This window comes from Adiantum capillus-veneris, chromosome 21 (assembly GCF_014529385.1).
Source record: "Adiantum capillus-veneris isolate H3 chromosome 21, ASM1452938v2, whole genome shotgun sequence".
NCBI lineage: Eukaryota > Viridiplantae > Streptophyta > Polypodiopsida > Polypodiales > Pteridaceae > Adiantum > Adiantum capillus-veneris.
In genome coordinates this window covers 91,597,721-91,610,142 of record NC_140951.1, presented here as the reverse complement: position 1 = coordinate 91,610,142, position 12,422 = coordinate 91,597,721, and the positions used below count along the sequence as shown (strand labels likewise).

The following is a 12,422-nucleotide window of genomic DNA, read 5'->3' as shown; positions in this document are numbered from 1 at the left end:
GCACAAGGGTGTCTTCAATGACTAATATCATCCAAGAGAGGAGCGAGTTCCGTGTTGCCCTCTTTTCGGGCCGGATTCCAACACATACACACACACACACACGCTCGTCTGTTGGATTCTCATCAAGCCTGTTTTGCCGCGAGGTGCATTAAACACCTCTCTCTCTCTCTCTCTCTCTCTCTCTCTCTCTCTCTCTCTCTCTCTCTCTCTCTCTCTCTCTCTCTCTCTCTCTCTCACACACACACACACACACACACACACACATTGACTCGCTCTACTATTCTTGCCATGCGATGCCATTTCTGGCACCGCCAATCACGCACACCTATGATCTGCCTTGGCCACTCGCGTCTATGAGCCCTTGAGATTGCGGCCCCTCATGGCCCTTCCTATGCGTTGATCACACCTCTCCTGCATACCTCTCCTTTGCGCACTGCCGTCACGATCTTCGACTCAAGCCTTGGTGGAAAAAAATAAAAATAATAAAAAATTTAGATTGGAGGGTATTCCCACCCCTGATTGAGCTCGCAAATTTCCAAAATCCAAAACAAGGTTCTCAGCTTTTCCTTGAATGGGTAAGAATTCACAGTAGCCATCGAAAGGAGCAAGCAAAAATTTTAAAAAATCACACTTTGATTTTGCGAAGAGTCGCGATTTTCTTTAAAATGCAAAATCCTCACTTATGCATGCGCTCAAGGGCATTCTTGTTTATTAAAAAATGCAAGCAAGTTTTTCATTGACATTTTGAGGGAGGATTTGTGATCGATCATAAATTTTTAATTCTTACTTTGTACGAAAAATGGTTTCATTCACCAATGACCAAACTTCATTTTGAAGGGGTATGGCCAACTACACAAAATTGAGTCTTACCATCACCCGAGCAAGCTTTCTCGAGCGAACTAAAACCCGAGCGAATATCTAAATGGCATCTACCCATGTTGTGCTATTGATTTTACATTTCATTTCATGTAGAAGTGAAAGGTGTTCATGTGTTGTTTGCCTTTGCAATGTCGCACAACATTGGGCCTCACAAGCATTGATGTTGCACATTGCAACGTGGCTCAACCTCAGCATCGCACAAGGTGAAGGACTCATATATAGGCATCACTGCTACATTGTTTCTCTCTACGTATCCTGCACGGTTAGCGATACGATCTCCATCTCTAGTCAGTGCCCATCATGCAGCTGGACATCATCGCAATTATGGTAGTACTCAATGATGGCCCGAGTAACTCTCCATTGAGGCTGGGTGTCATGGCCCAAGCAAGGATGGCCGGTGGCAAAGTTCCTCCTCCACTTATTCACTCTTGGCCTCCTTGTCACCAACTTTTAGCCCCTCAAGAAACTCGCCCACCTCCTTGGGGTGCCTGACATCTCCTTTTGAGCAGCCTCAAAAGCTTTTTGTAAATGCTTGAGCATTTTCCACACTCCCAACAAAGAAAATGCAAAACATTTCATCTTTCAACTCTCCTTCTGCAAAATCAGAAGAAATGCCACACCCAAGCCTTGTCACTACCCTCATGTTCCTACAAGCAACTTATAGAAGGGAACGATTGTGTGATTTGCATAGATTTCATGACCAATCGAACGTTTTTGGTCTTCTTATGCTGGAGTAGCTTCACCTGCCTCATACCTCTCTCTTTCCACTGGTTGTCGTCCTTATCAAATTGGTATAGCTAATTGGCCTTTAGGTCAATGAGAACGTTCTCATTCTCCTTGCCAATACTGACAGCAAGGGCATCAAGCTTGATGATACGGCACCTGTGTCTTCCTCCTCAATTGCAGATCTTGCATCATCACCTTCCTCTGTAGCGGCATTTTCCACGGGCTCTTTCTCTTCATTGAGTGCTTAGCATCCATTTGGACTGAAGTGGGCAGAGAGAGAGAGAGAGAGAGAGAGAGAGAGAGAGAGAGAGAGAGAGAGAGAGAGAGAGGAAACAACCTACAACGAGGACGGACGAGCTCGTCGGTGTCAAACTTTGCACCAAGTATTATATAGCAAGGGCGAGAATCAAAGTTTGCCGTATGTCATTACTTACTGCAAGGACCGCACGTCGGCGTGCACACGACCCTCCAAAAAAAGTAGGTATATTCAAACTTTTTGAGGTGTTACATTTCGGGGAATGTGTTCTTTTGGTCCAGTGTAAAGAAAAAATCATTTTTCCAAACATACAAATTCCCTTTCTTGAATTGTCCAAGAGGAAATCTTAGAAAATTAGTTTTATTTTTCAGGTTTTACAGTAATTTTCTCTATTTTGGGGCGGAATTTCTCCCTTTTCCTTGCCTTCAACCGGCATTTTTGAAAATTTCTCTATTTTAAGGCAGAATTTCTCCCTTTTCCTTGCCTTCAACTGGCATTTTTGAAATTGAAAACGTATTATGCTGAGACATATTTTTCTCGAACACTGCTTTGGTAGCTCAGAGAAAAAAAATAAAGTCTTGTCAAGTTTTATAAAAACTGTTTTTGGGAGACTCTGTTCGACCACGCGCCGACGCGCGCTCCTTGCAGTAGGAAAAGTTATCGTCGTCGTCGACTCTCTTCATCCTATAGTCGCCCTCTCCACCTTCTGCCCTCCTTGCCTCCTCCTGTCATACACCACCCTCTACAACAATAAGCCCTGCCGTGATGCCGCATTTTTAATATCTGTATATGAAGCAAGCTCGTCTCGCTGAAAGCTGTGCGTGTTGCACTCCTGCTGCTGCTGCGAGGCGCCAATCTGCAGCACTCCATTTGAGCTCTAAGCTCTCACAGTCAAGCAGAGAAGAGCCTTGCATCCAAGTCTCGCAACCTGCCTCCCAACCCACTGCATACTTCCCCCTCCCTTCCTGCACGCCTATCGACCTGCCTCCCAAGCCATTGCATGCTTCACCCTTCCTGTGATTGTGATTCCACTGAGCTCCCATCTCCGTCTCCTTCCCGCCCTAAGGAAAAAACACAGACGCGCGCGCACAGATTGTAGATGGATGTGTGAGAACAAGGTCGCAAGGGAGTCAGACTTTTGATGCAAGGGAGATAAAAATCTAGAATCTCTCTCTCTCTCTCTCTCTCTCTCTCTCTCTCTCTCTCTCTCTCTCTCTCTCTCTCTCTCTCTCTCTCTCGACACTAGGCTTACTGATTTGAACGATGTTGTCTCTCTCTCTACCATAAGAGAGAGCCTAGAGGTGTTGCCGATTGGATACGCAGACTATAGTGAAGAAGGGGAGGATACAGGATGGCGACCTGGGGGCACGTGGGCAATCTGGCAAAGCTAGCGACCGAGGATATGAAGCATGGTGGCATGTGCCATATGCTGGACGATGTGCAGCAAGGCTGCAAGTGGCTTGCGATGAGTTTTTCTTTAAGTGAGTGCGTACTGTATGCAACAGCTATGGCTTTGCACTCGATTAGCTTAGCTCTGGAGTTCGAAGAGCCTTTCCGTGGCATGAGGTATCAAGATCGAAGTCCATTGCTGCAGGGGAGCTCTGCATCAATTCAACCATGCAATTGGAATTTATCAAGATTTTGTGTAATAAAAACGGATGGACTGAGGGTATGTCCAGTAGGTCATGTCCCCTTAATATTCCAAAAGTTGTACTACTTGAGTGTGACTACGATACAACAATATCTACTTAGTCAAAAATGCCAGTTGAGGGCAAGTGTAAAAGGCCTCAAAATAAACCTAATTTTCTAAAGTTTTCTCTTGCTAAATTCAAGGTAAGGAATTTTGTATGTTTGGAAAAATGATTTTTCTCGAACACTGATATGGAGAAAGGTATACCCTTTGCAACTAGTCCTGGGTTTCTGTCGAGAGAGAGAGAGAGAGAGAGAGAGAGAGAGAGAGAGAGAGAGAGAGAGAGAGAGAGAGAGAGAGAGAGAGAGTTGTTATATAAAATGCCAGGAGCAAGCGACACGTTGATCTTCACAAAGACATATGCACAAGATTCTGCCTTTTGACAGTTTTCATTGAATTGTCAGAACATATTCCGCAACATTTAGAAAAAAATCCTTTTTCCCTAAGATTCTTTGGAATCTAAGATGCAAACCACTTTACCACTCTACCTCCTGAATGGAATCACATCATGAGATTTGTACTCACCTTGTTGTGCCTCATAGTCTCTCTCTCTCTCTCTCTCTCTCTCTCTCTCTCTCTCTCTCTCTCTCTCTCACACACACACACACACACACACACACACACACACACACACGGGAAGTCCTTGAAGCAAAAAATGCCGCTTGAGAGCAAGAGGAGAAGGAAAAGTCCTGCTTAGATTTTTACAAAACTAGTGAAAAATTATCGCGATCGAAAAAATGGGTTTGCAAAGTCAAGAGATGAATATGTCAAATATAAGGGAGAAAGTTGTGAAGAAGAAGAGGCCAATCTTTGAGGAGGTAAGTGTGATATTGGAGGAGGATAGCTAATCTTTGTGGATGTAAGTGTGGTATTGGAGGAGGATAGCTATAAGCGTGAGTTTGTTACAGTCATTGAACCTATTGGTGGGAGAGGATATGCATCTGCACAAAGGGATACAGAGAATTTTGGCCCGAAGTACAAGTTGCAACAAAGACAGTATGGGCAATTAGAAGAATTGAACCATGTATGTATGATTCATTAATGATGGCTCACATGATATTATGCATGGGGTTGCCGCACCATGTTTTTGGGGCTGCAAAAAATACCCCGTATCCTGGTTGAACCTTAGGGGGGTTGTGCTAGGGTTATGTTGGGTTTTTTATTTACTTTGCTACACTACCCTCTATAGAGTAATGATTGATGTCTTGATCAAGTCTTTTTCATTGTATACGCTTGCTCGGTTTCTTGTGCGCTCGGAAGTACTCACTCGAGGATTGGGATTCCTCCACAAAATTGGGCATTGACGGCTTCTAGAGAGAGGACATTTACTTCATCTTATGATTTTTATCTCTTATGATATGCATGGCATAATTGCTAAATGAGAGCTATGATTCCATGATCATCTCCATGCATAGATAAAGTCGCATTGCACCAAATTTTTGGCTTATGCATGGTTCAATGCTTGGTTTAATTGGCATTTCATTGCACTAAAGGACATATTTCATGTAAGCTTTGATTGTGATAGTGCTGGGTGCAATAGCATGCATCAAAACTTGACCTTGATAATGCTGTTATATTTTAGTGCTTAATTTGAATGTGAAAACCAAGCGCAGAACACTAAAATTGAGCCTATTTGATAACCAAAGGCAAATCAAAGAAGGTCAGAGCCAAGCGATGAGAGACCTTGGGCCGCCACTCAACCCCCTATTCGCCTGGTCGTGACCCCGCTGCAAATGGCGTTCATACTCGTTTCTTTGATATGTATGTCATATTTGCTATGTAAGAGCAAGCAGGCTGGCAATGAGTGTATGTTATGATTGTGTAATTTCCTTACTTGCACTAAAAATTTGACTTGTGCATGGTTTAGTGCTCGGCTTGATTGAAGTTTTCATTGCACTAATGTCAAGCTCTTTTTGAAAAGCATGTGAGCTTCATGTGAGAGTTACACTTGATGATGAATTGTGTTTGTTTGGTTGGGATTTTATGCTTGAAAATGGCATTGGATATGCATTTTAGTGCTTGATTTAAATGAAAAAAAAAACCTTGCATAGCACTAAAATCAAGCTTGTTTGATGGCCAAGAGAGAGCATGAAAATTATGGGCTTATGATTGATTGAAAATTTCTTTAGTGCTTGTGTTGAAATTCCAAATGCCTAAGAGCACTAATGATTTGAGTTTTTTGAAGGGGTGTGGCAAAGTTGAACTTTCATTGATCAAAGTGGGAGTTGACATTGCAAAATATTGCAAAATTTGGCTACTTAGAGCCATTCCAAATCTTTGGATTAAAATTTATATACATGCTAGCTCATAGCTTGGTCTAAATTTTTTTTCACTTGAGCTAGTGTTTAGCCAAATTTTTTGAGCTTTCAAGTACAAAATTTGGCTATTGAGAGCCATTCATTTTCATTTCATCAAGTTGCAGTCATCTCTAGCTCATAGCGTGCTCTTAAATTGTAAAATTTCATGAGCTAGTTGTTATACAACTTTCTGAAAAGCTTTAAATTGTGAAATTCGGCTTTCAAGAGCCACTTCATTTCATTCAAAAGTTGCATTATTTTTAGCTCTTGGCTTGTTTTAATTCCATACTTCAAGTGAGCTAGAAACTAATCTACTTTGAATCATATAGGAGAGATTGTAAAAATTATAAAATTTGCTTATGAAGAAGCTCATTTTATCTCTCTCATGGTTGTTATGTATGAATAAATTTGCTACAAAGAGCATCATGTGCATAACCAAAGGCATTTTTTTCCCTTGGATTATTTTCCTTTGGCAAAATCGCGTATGCAAGACCCTAGCTTTAGTTTTCATTAATGTTTTTGTGTGCTTTTTGCTTTTTAATAATTGGCTTTTGGAGCTTGTGTTTACACTTAGCTTCAAACCAGCTTCTTTTGCAAATAAAAAGATCAAGAGACTTCTCTAAACAAAGGGGATGCTTGCTCAATGATGCACAAAGAGCATGAATATGTGTAATCCTTCCATGATTTTGCTCTTTTGTTTATCTCTTCATTCTCTTGCTTAGCTTAAGTGAAATTTTGCTTCTAAGCTATGGTTCTTTCATGTCCAAAGGCTAGGCATCCTAAAGTTTCAACACTTTGCTTTGTGAAAATTAACTCATCAAAAAGTTAGGTTTTATGTGTGTTAATCATAGGTAATTGGCCTTGACCTTAGGTTAATATAGATTCATTTCTCATTAGTCCTAAACTCTTAACGATAGTCTTAATACTCCATTCAATTTTAATATGACCTAGGGCTACGATTAGGCTTTAGTCCTTTAGTCCGATTGCCATTAGCATCTCATCTTGGAAGCAATAAAAAGTGCTAAAAAAATGAATGAATGAAGCAAAAAAGGGTCAAGAAAAAGTAGCAAAAATGCTACTAGACACATGAAAAGAAAATTTATATGTTATGTTGTGTCTATGTGAGGCCTAGAGCCTTATTGGCACCTGGCAGGCGAGGGGAATCACCTTGCCTCGCTTGGTCAAGGCCCTAAACCGATGCCCTGGGCTGATAAGGGTTAGCCGTCGCCTTGGAAGGCTAGTAGGCTTTTGGAACACCTTCTTGAGGGTTCGAGGAGCTGATAGTCGTACCTAGACTTGCCTTGCTGTGGTAGCCTTGTATTGTGCTTTAATTTTTTCAATGAATGACAAAATCAAAACTTCCATGAGCTTCAAAAAGCTATGACAATGTACTAATAGATTAGGAGTTTTTTTATAACCCATAGACATGATAGACTTGAATGATTTATTAAGATTGGTCACATAATTTTTAGGCTAATAGATTTATGAACTTGCATTAGCCTAGGGTCATAATTGATTGCTTGTGTTTCATGCATAAATCTGAAATTTCAAGTGGTTTAATCTTCACAAAGTATAGGCATTTTTTTGCTTTATGTTGTTTAGTTTTTGACTATGATTCACACCCATCTTTTAGAAGCAAAAAATTCACTTTGCATGATTGTTCATTGTACTTCATGTCTTGTACCCTTGTTGGCCTTTGATGCTCATTACTTGTTCTTATGTTTTGCAGCTCAACATTTCTTTCATGGACTTGCTTTTTACCATGTCTCGATGTCTTGCTTCACCGGCACACGAGGACATGCGCCAAATTAGGAAGGGGGGAATGTTAGCAGCGGCTAACACAGACTACACCGAATATACATCAAGCGGAAGATATGCTATGGATGTCACAATATTTCCCACTCACTTTGTATAAGTCTTGGACTCACTTGGAGTTCCAAAGTTGTATATGGTGGTTTGAGGGCTCAAGCTTAAACCCATAGTAGAAGGGATTGTGGTAAAAGCCCTTAAAAGGAAGCCTTTAGGCAAGGAGGCTTCATTCTTGAGTATTCACTCTTGAGGATCCACTTTTGAGAGTTCCCTCTCTCTAGAGTGTTCACTCTATGGCCTAGCCTTGAGCTTAATGCTTATGCTAGTGCTAACCATTGTAATTAGAGTAAGCTCTTCTTGATTAATCTAATCCTTATTTTCTCATTAGTCTCTTCTTCTCTATATTTCATCTTGTCATGAAGTAGTATAGACTTGAAAGACGTATGTACTTCTTTCTATTAACCACTCTTATTCTTTCATAAGCATTCGATTTGTGATATTTAGCATCACTAATTAGGTTGATTAAGTATGGTATTAATCTTGTAATTAGTGTGTGTGCCCTATTGTTTGCTTGTGTGTTAATAGGTGTTATGAAGCTCTAGCACCATTCACCTCGTGTGTGTAGCTATTGATGAAGTGTCGTGATTGACATGTGGTAATTAGTGTGTGCTTGGAGTTTCTAGTCTATGGTAAATCGGATTTCGGTGGACTTGATGTGTGTAGGAGATTGATTGATTAGTGATTAAAGTAGGTTTAGAGTTAGTCTTGCCATGGCTAATCTCTACTTGCATTGGAGAGGTGATCTCTTGAATCCTCTATTCCTATTCATCCGATGCTCATTCTTCCATGCCCTAGCCGGGTTGTCGATCCACGGATTTGATAATTTTATGTGGATTGCGATTAGGTCGTGCTACAACGCCTCCCAACACTTTGGTATATGTGCATGCGAGAGTGTTAGAGGTGTGTGTGTGTATGCGTGTTGCTATTTTTAAACTTATACTAATTATACACAAAAGAACATAATTTTTCAAAAGACAGTTGGATTTAAACAAAGGACAAGGATTAGCACAAAAATGACGTAGTCTTTGATTCATTTTTGTACATCATAGTGAGACCAAGGTATCATTCTAGTTAGTTGTACATAAGATAGTCAAGAACAACCGAGACTCAAGTGACAACTTTGTATGGGTTGAAACGGTCTCCTCGTGCTTGGTATGAGAAAATTGACACACGTTTGGTCAAACAAGGCTTTCGTAACAGTCCAACAAAAAGCACTTTGTATGTAAAGCATGAGGATTCTCATCGTCATTCTTTATGTTGATGATTTGTTGATCACTGGACCCAATGAGACACATATTGCTGAATTTAAGGCTAATTTAAATCCTACTTTCAAGATAAAAGATTTGGGACTGCTACATCATTACTTGGGCATACAATTTAAGCATTGTGATGGTGGTATTGCCTTGTGTCGAACAAGTTACATAGAGAGATTGCTATGTAAGTTTGGACTTGACGGTTGCAAACCTATTGCTATTCCCATGGAAACAGGTCTGAAATTGAAACTTCATGATGATGGTGATCCTACCGATGTCACTCTTTACCAAACTATTGTTGGATGCCTTATTTATGTATGTAATACAAGGCCTGATATTCAATTTGCAGCCTCACAAGTCAATAGATTTATGCATAGCCACGGTCTAAGCATTGGCAGGTTGTCAATACGATTTTTTGATACTTGAGTGGACTTTGCATCTTGGCTTGGTTTATCCCAAGGGGGAATCCTTGCCACCAGATTTACATGCTCTTTCTCAGATTGGACTGGTTGTTTTGACGTGCGAGTGTTCACGTGGCTTTTGTTTCATGCTCAACAGTTCATGCATATCATGGTTGAGCAAGAAGCAATCTATTGTGGACACTTTCAGTTTTATGGTTAAGTACATAGCAGTCTTCTTGGCTATAGTTGAGTGTGTATGCCTCATACGCCTTAGGGCTGATTTGGGTGTTGGACAGGACATTGCCAACATCATCTACACTGACAGTCAGAGCGGATTGCAGTTGGGTGGAACCCAATTTTTCATGCTCGCACAAAGAACATTGAGGTGCGTTACCACTATGTCAGGGAGAGACTCTCAGCAGGAGATATCAACTTGGCTTATGTACTAACACAAGACAACCTTGCAAATCTGTTTACAAAGGCATTGCCTCGTGAGAAGTTTGAAGCTTTCCACAGAGCTTTGGGCTTACTCCCCTTTGTGGATTGATCATGCTCTCAGGGCATGGCACTTCCGTATACATTATGTGCCATCTCTTGTTCAACACATCACTCCTAGGGGGACTTGTTACCATATACATGTGGTAGTGATGTGTGTGAACAGATTTAGGACCACTAAGGCATTTTTTCCCTCACTAGGAGGTTTTTCCCCCTGTGCATTGTATATACGCCCATGACTCTAAGGCTAAGTTATCTTTCCATTGCACACTAAGTAATACTACTCTTTGTTGTGTGCCTTGAGCTTCTTCATCTTCTCCAAGTTGTGTGTGTTTTTTTGCAACCCTATTTCCAGCATGCCTAAAGCACATGTACATATGCTTCGCAGCCAAACACACAAAGATGTGGTGGAAAACATGTCCATACCTCTTCGGACACCTTAAAGCCCAAAAGAACACTAGGTGCATGATTTATCAAATGCATAGCGATCATAACCACTTCAACGCAAAATACATCTGACAATCGAGCCATAGAAAGCATATTGTGCAGCTTTTCCTGTATATTCTATTCATGCGTTGCCACACCATTTTGAGGAGGTGTATAGGGAGCACTAAGCTCACGTCATAAACCCTTCCCAACATACAAAATAGTGAAAGAATGATACATAAACTCACCCCCATTATCTATACATAAGCACTTCAACTTACAACCTATAAGGGTCTCAACAAGTGCAACCCATTGTTTGAATACATCAAACACCATATCTTTTTTACGAATGGGGTATGCCCATACCTTCCAGGTAGGATCATCAATAAACATAACAAAGTACATAGCACCACCAAGAGAAGCATTGGGCATTGGCCCACATACATCACTATACACTGATGCTAGCTTTTTTGATAGCCTATGTGAAACATTTTTCTTATGAGAAGATTGAGCATGTTGACCATAAATGCAATGCTCACAAAATTCAAAGCTATTAAAATCTAAAATGAGAATGTAACCTGCATGTGCCAACAACTTCATGCCTTTTAGTGACATATGCCCCAAGCGCTGATGCCATAAAGAGACTGGAGGCTACTAAGTGATCTCCACAATATGGTCCCAACACTAGCTACACAAAGAGAATACAATGTATTCATCTTAGCACCTTTTGCCAGAACAAGGCTACCCTTAGTGAGCTTCCAACCTCCATCACCAAAAGATACATTGAAGCCATGGGAGTCCAATTGACCCAATCTAATCAAGCTCTTTGCAAGAGTTGGCATGAAAATCCGCTCTGTGTGTAAAGAGTACCAAATCTCCACAAAATCATACATAAACTGTCTGTAATCAAACTACATGTCCACACTCATCGACATACATATCATATGATGTAGACATGTAGGCAGAGAACATACATGAACTGACTGCCCAAGAGAGTGGATGCTCCCATTCAAATCACAACCATAAAAATGGCTATCCTTCAATCAAAATACATGCTCTCTGACCACATAAGAACCTGTTTGTGAAGCTCCCTGTAACCTGCACCTGTACCTGTAGTCAAAGAAGACAATGACACCAAACTCCCACTCTATGTGTGTGTATGTGAGCACTCCGAAAAGAGTCTACACAATCCCAAATGAGCCGTGGGCTCTCATAGGTGGAAGGGACTGCATCTCTGTTACCTGTGATGGCTATGAAAGCTCTGCAACAAAAAACTACCAAAAGAGAGCTAAAAAAAGCAGCTCCTGAATCTAGCATTGTATTTTTGCTTCCCATAACTGGGTGTGATCTTAAACTTGGAGAGCCATCGACATGCAAAACCATTCTTTATCTCACTAAGACAGAGAATAAGGAGCATACAATGTACTGTTGTGATAGTAGGCAAGGCTCCACCCACATAGTGTGTCCGCCTTTCTTACACTTGCCATGCACTCGGCTTTCACGATAGCGCTAAATTCGAGGGGTGTCCAACAATCACTTTTGTTCAAGCCCGGGCTCAAATGGGACGGTATCCACGAAGAGTGTGGTCACGCTGTGCATGGTTATCCACATTGAGATAACAGATGCACAACTAAGCCTTGTATCAATCATTGCGTGCAAAATAAACCTCTTCAGTGGTTAAGTGAGGGAAAGTTTTGCACTAAATCGGTGCTCGGAGGTGGAGGATGTGCCGATGAATTAGTCGAGCCAATAGAGATGGAGCGAGCGTGCAGAAGCATTGGCTATCTAGTCCCACCACCTGCGCGACCAAAACCACTGTCGACGTCCACGTTGCGGGCTGCAGTCATTTAGAAGAAGCGAACATTGAATTCATTAAAAGCCTCGGCTGATAACAAGCGCAACTATGGGCATAGTTGCGAATTTGAGTGCATAGTACTACTATGCTTCGCAATTTGGTGTTGCATAACCGCGAGAGAGGAACAATTATCCGAAAAGTAATTGATAGCTATGCCGTGCGTGACCACTGCCTAGTTGAAATTTGACACTCCCTAGTCCCATAGTAAAGCCCGCGTGCGGTAACTCTGTCCTTGCGGCTCTTCTGCGCACCGGGAAGTAAATGAATTTTAATTC

The 12,422-nt window shown here is 41.3% G+C and overlaps 1 pseudogene; it reads right to left on the bottom strand.

Moving 5' to 3' along the window:
• Positions 1-1,252: 1,252 nt before the first annotated feature.
• Positions 1,253-2,904, bottom strand: LOC147431339 (ran-binding protein 1 homolog b-like; annotated as a pseudogene).
• Between the last annotated feature and the right edge of the window lie 9,518 nt (positions 2,905-12,422).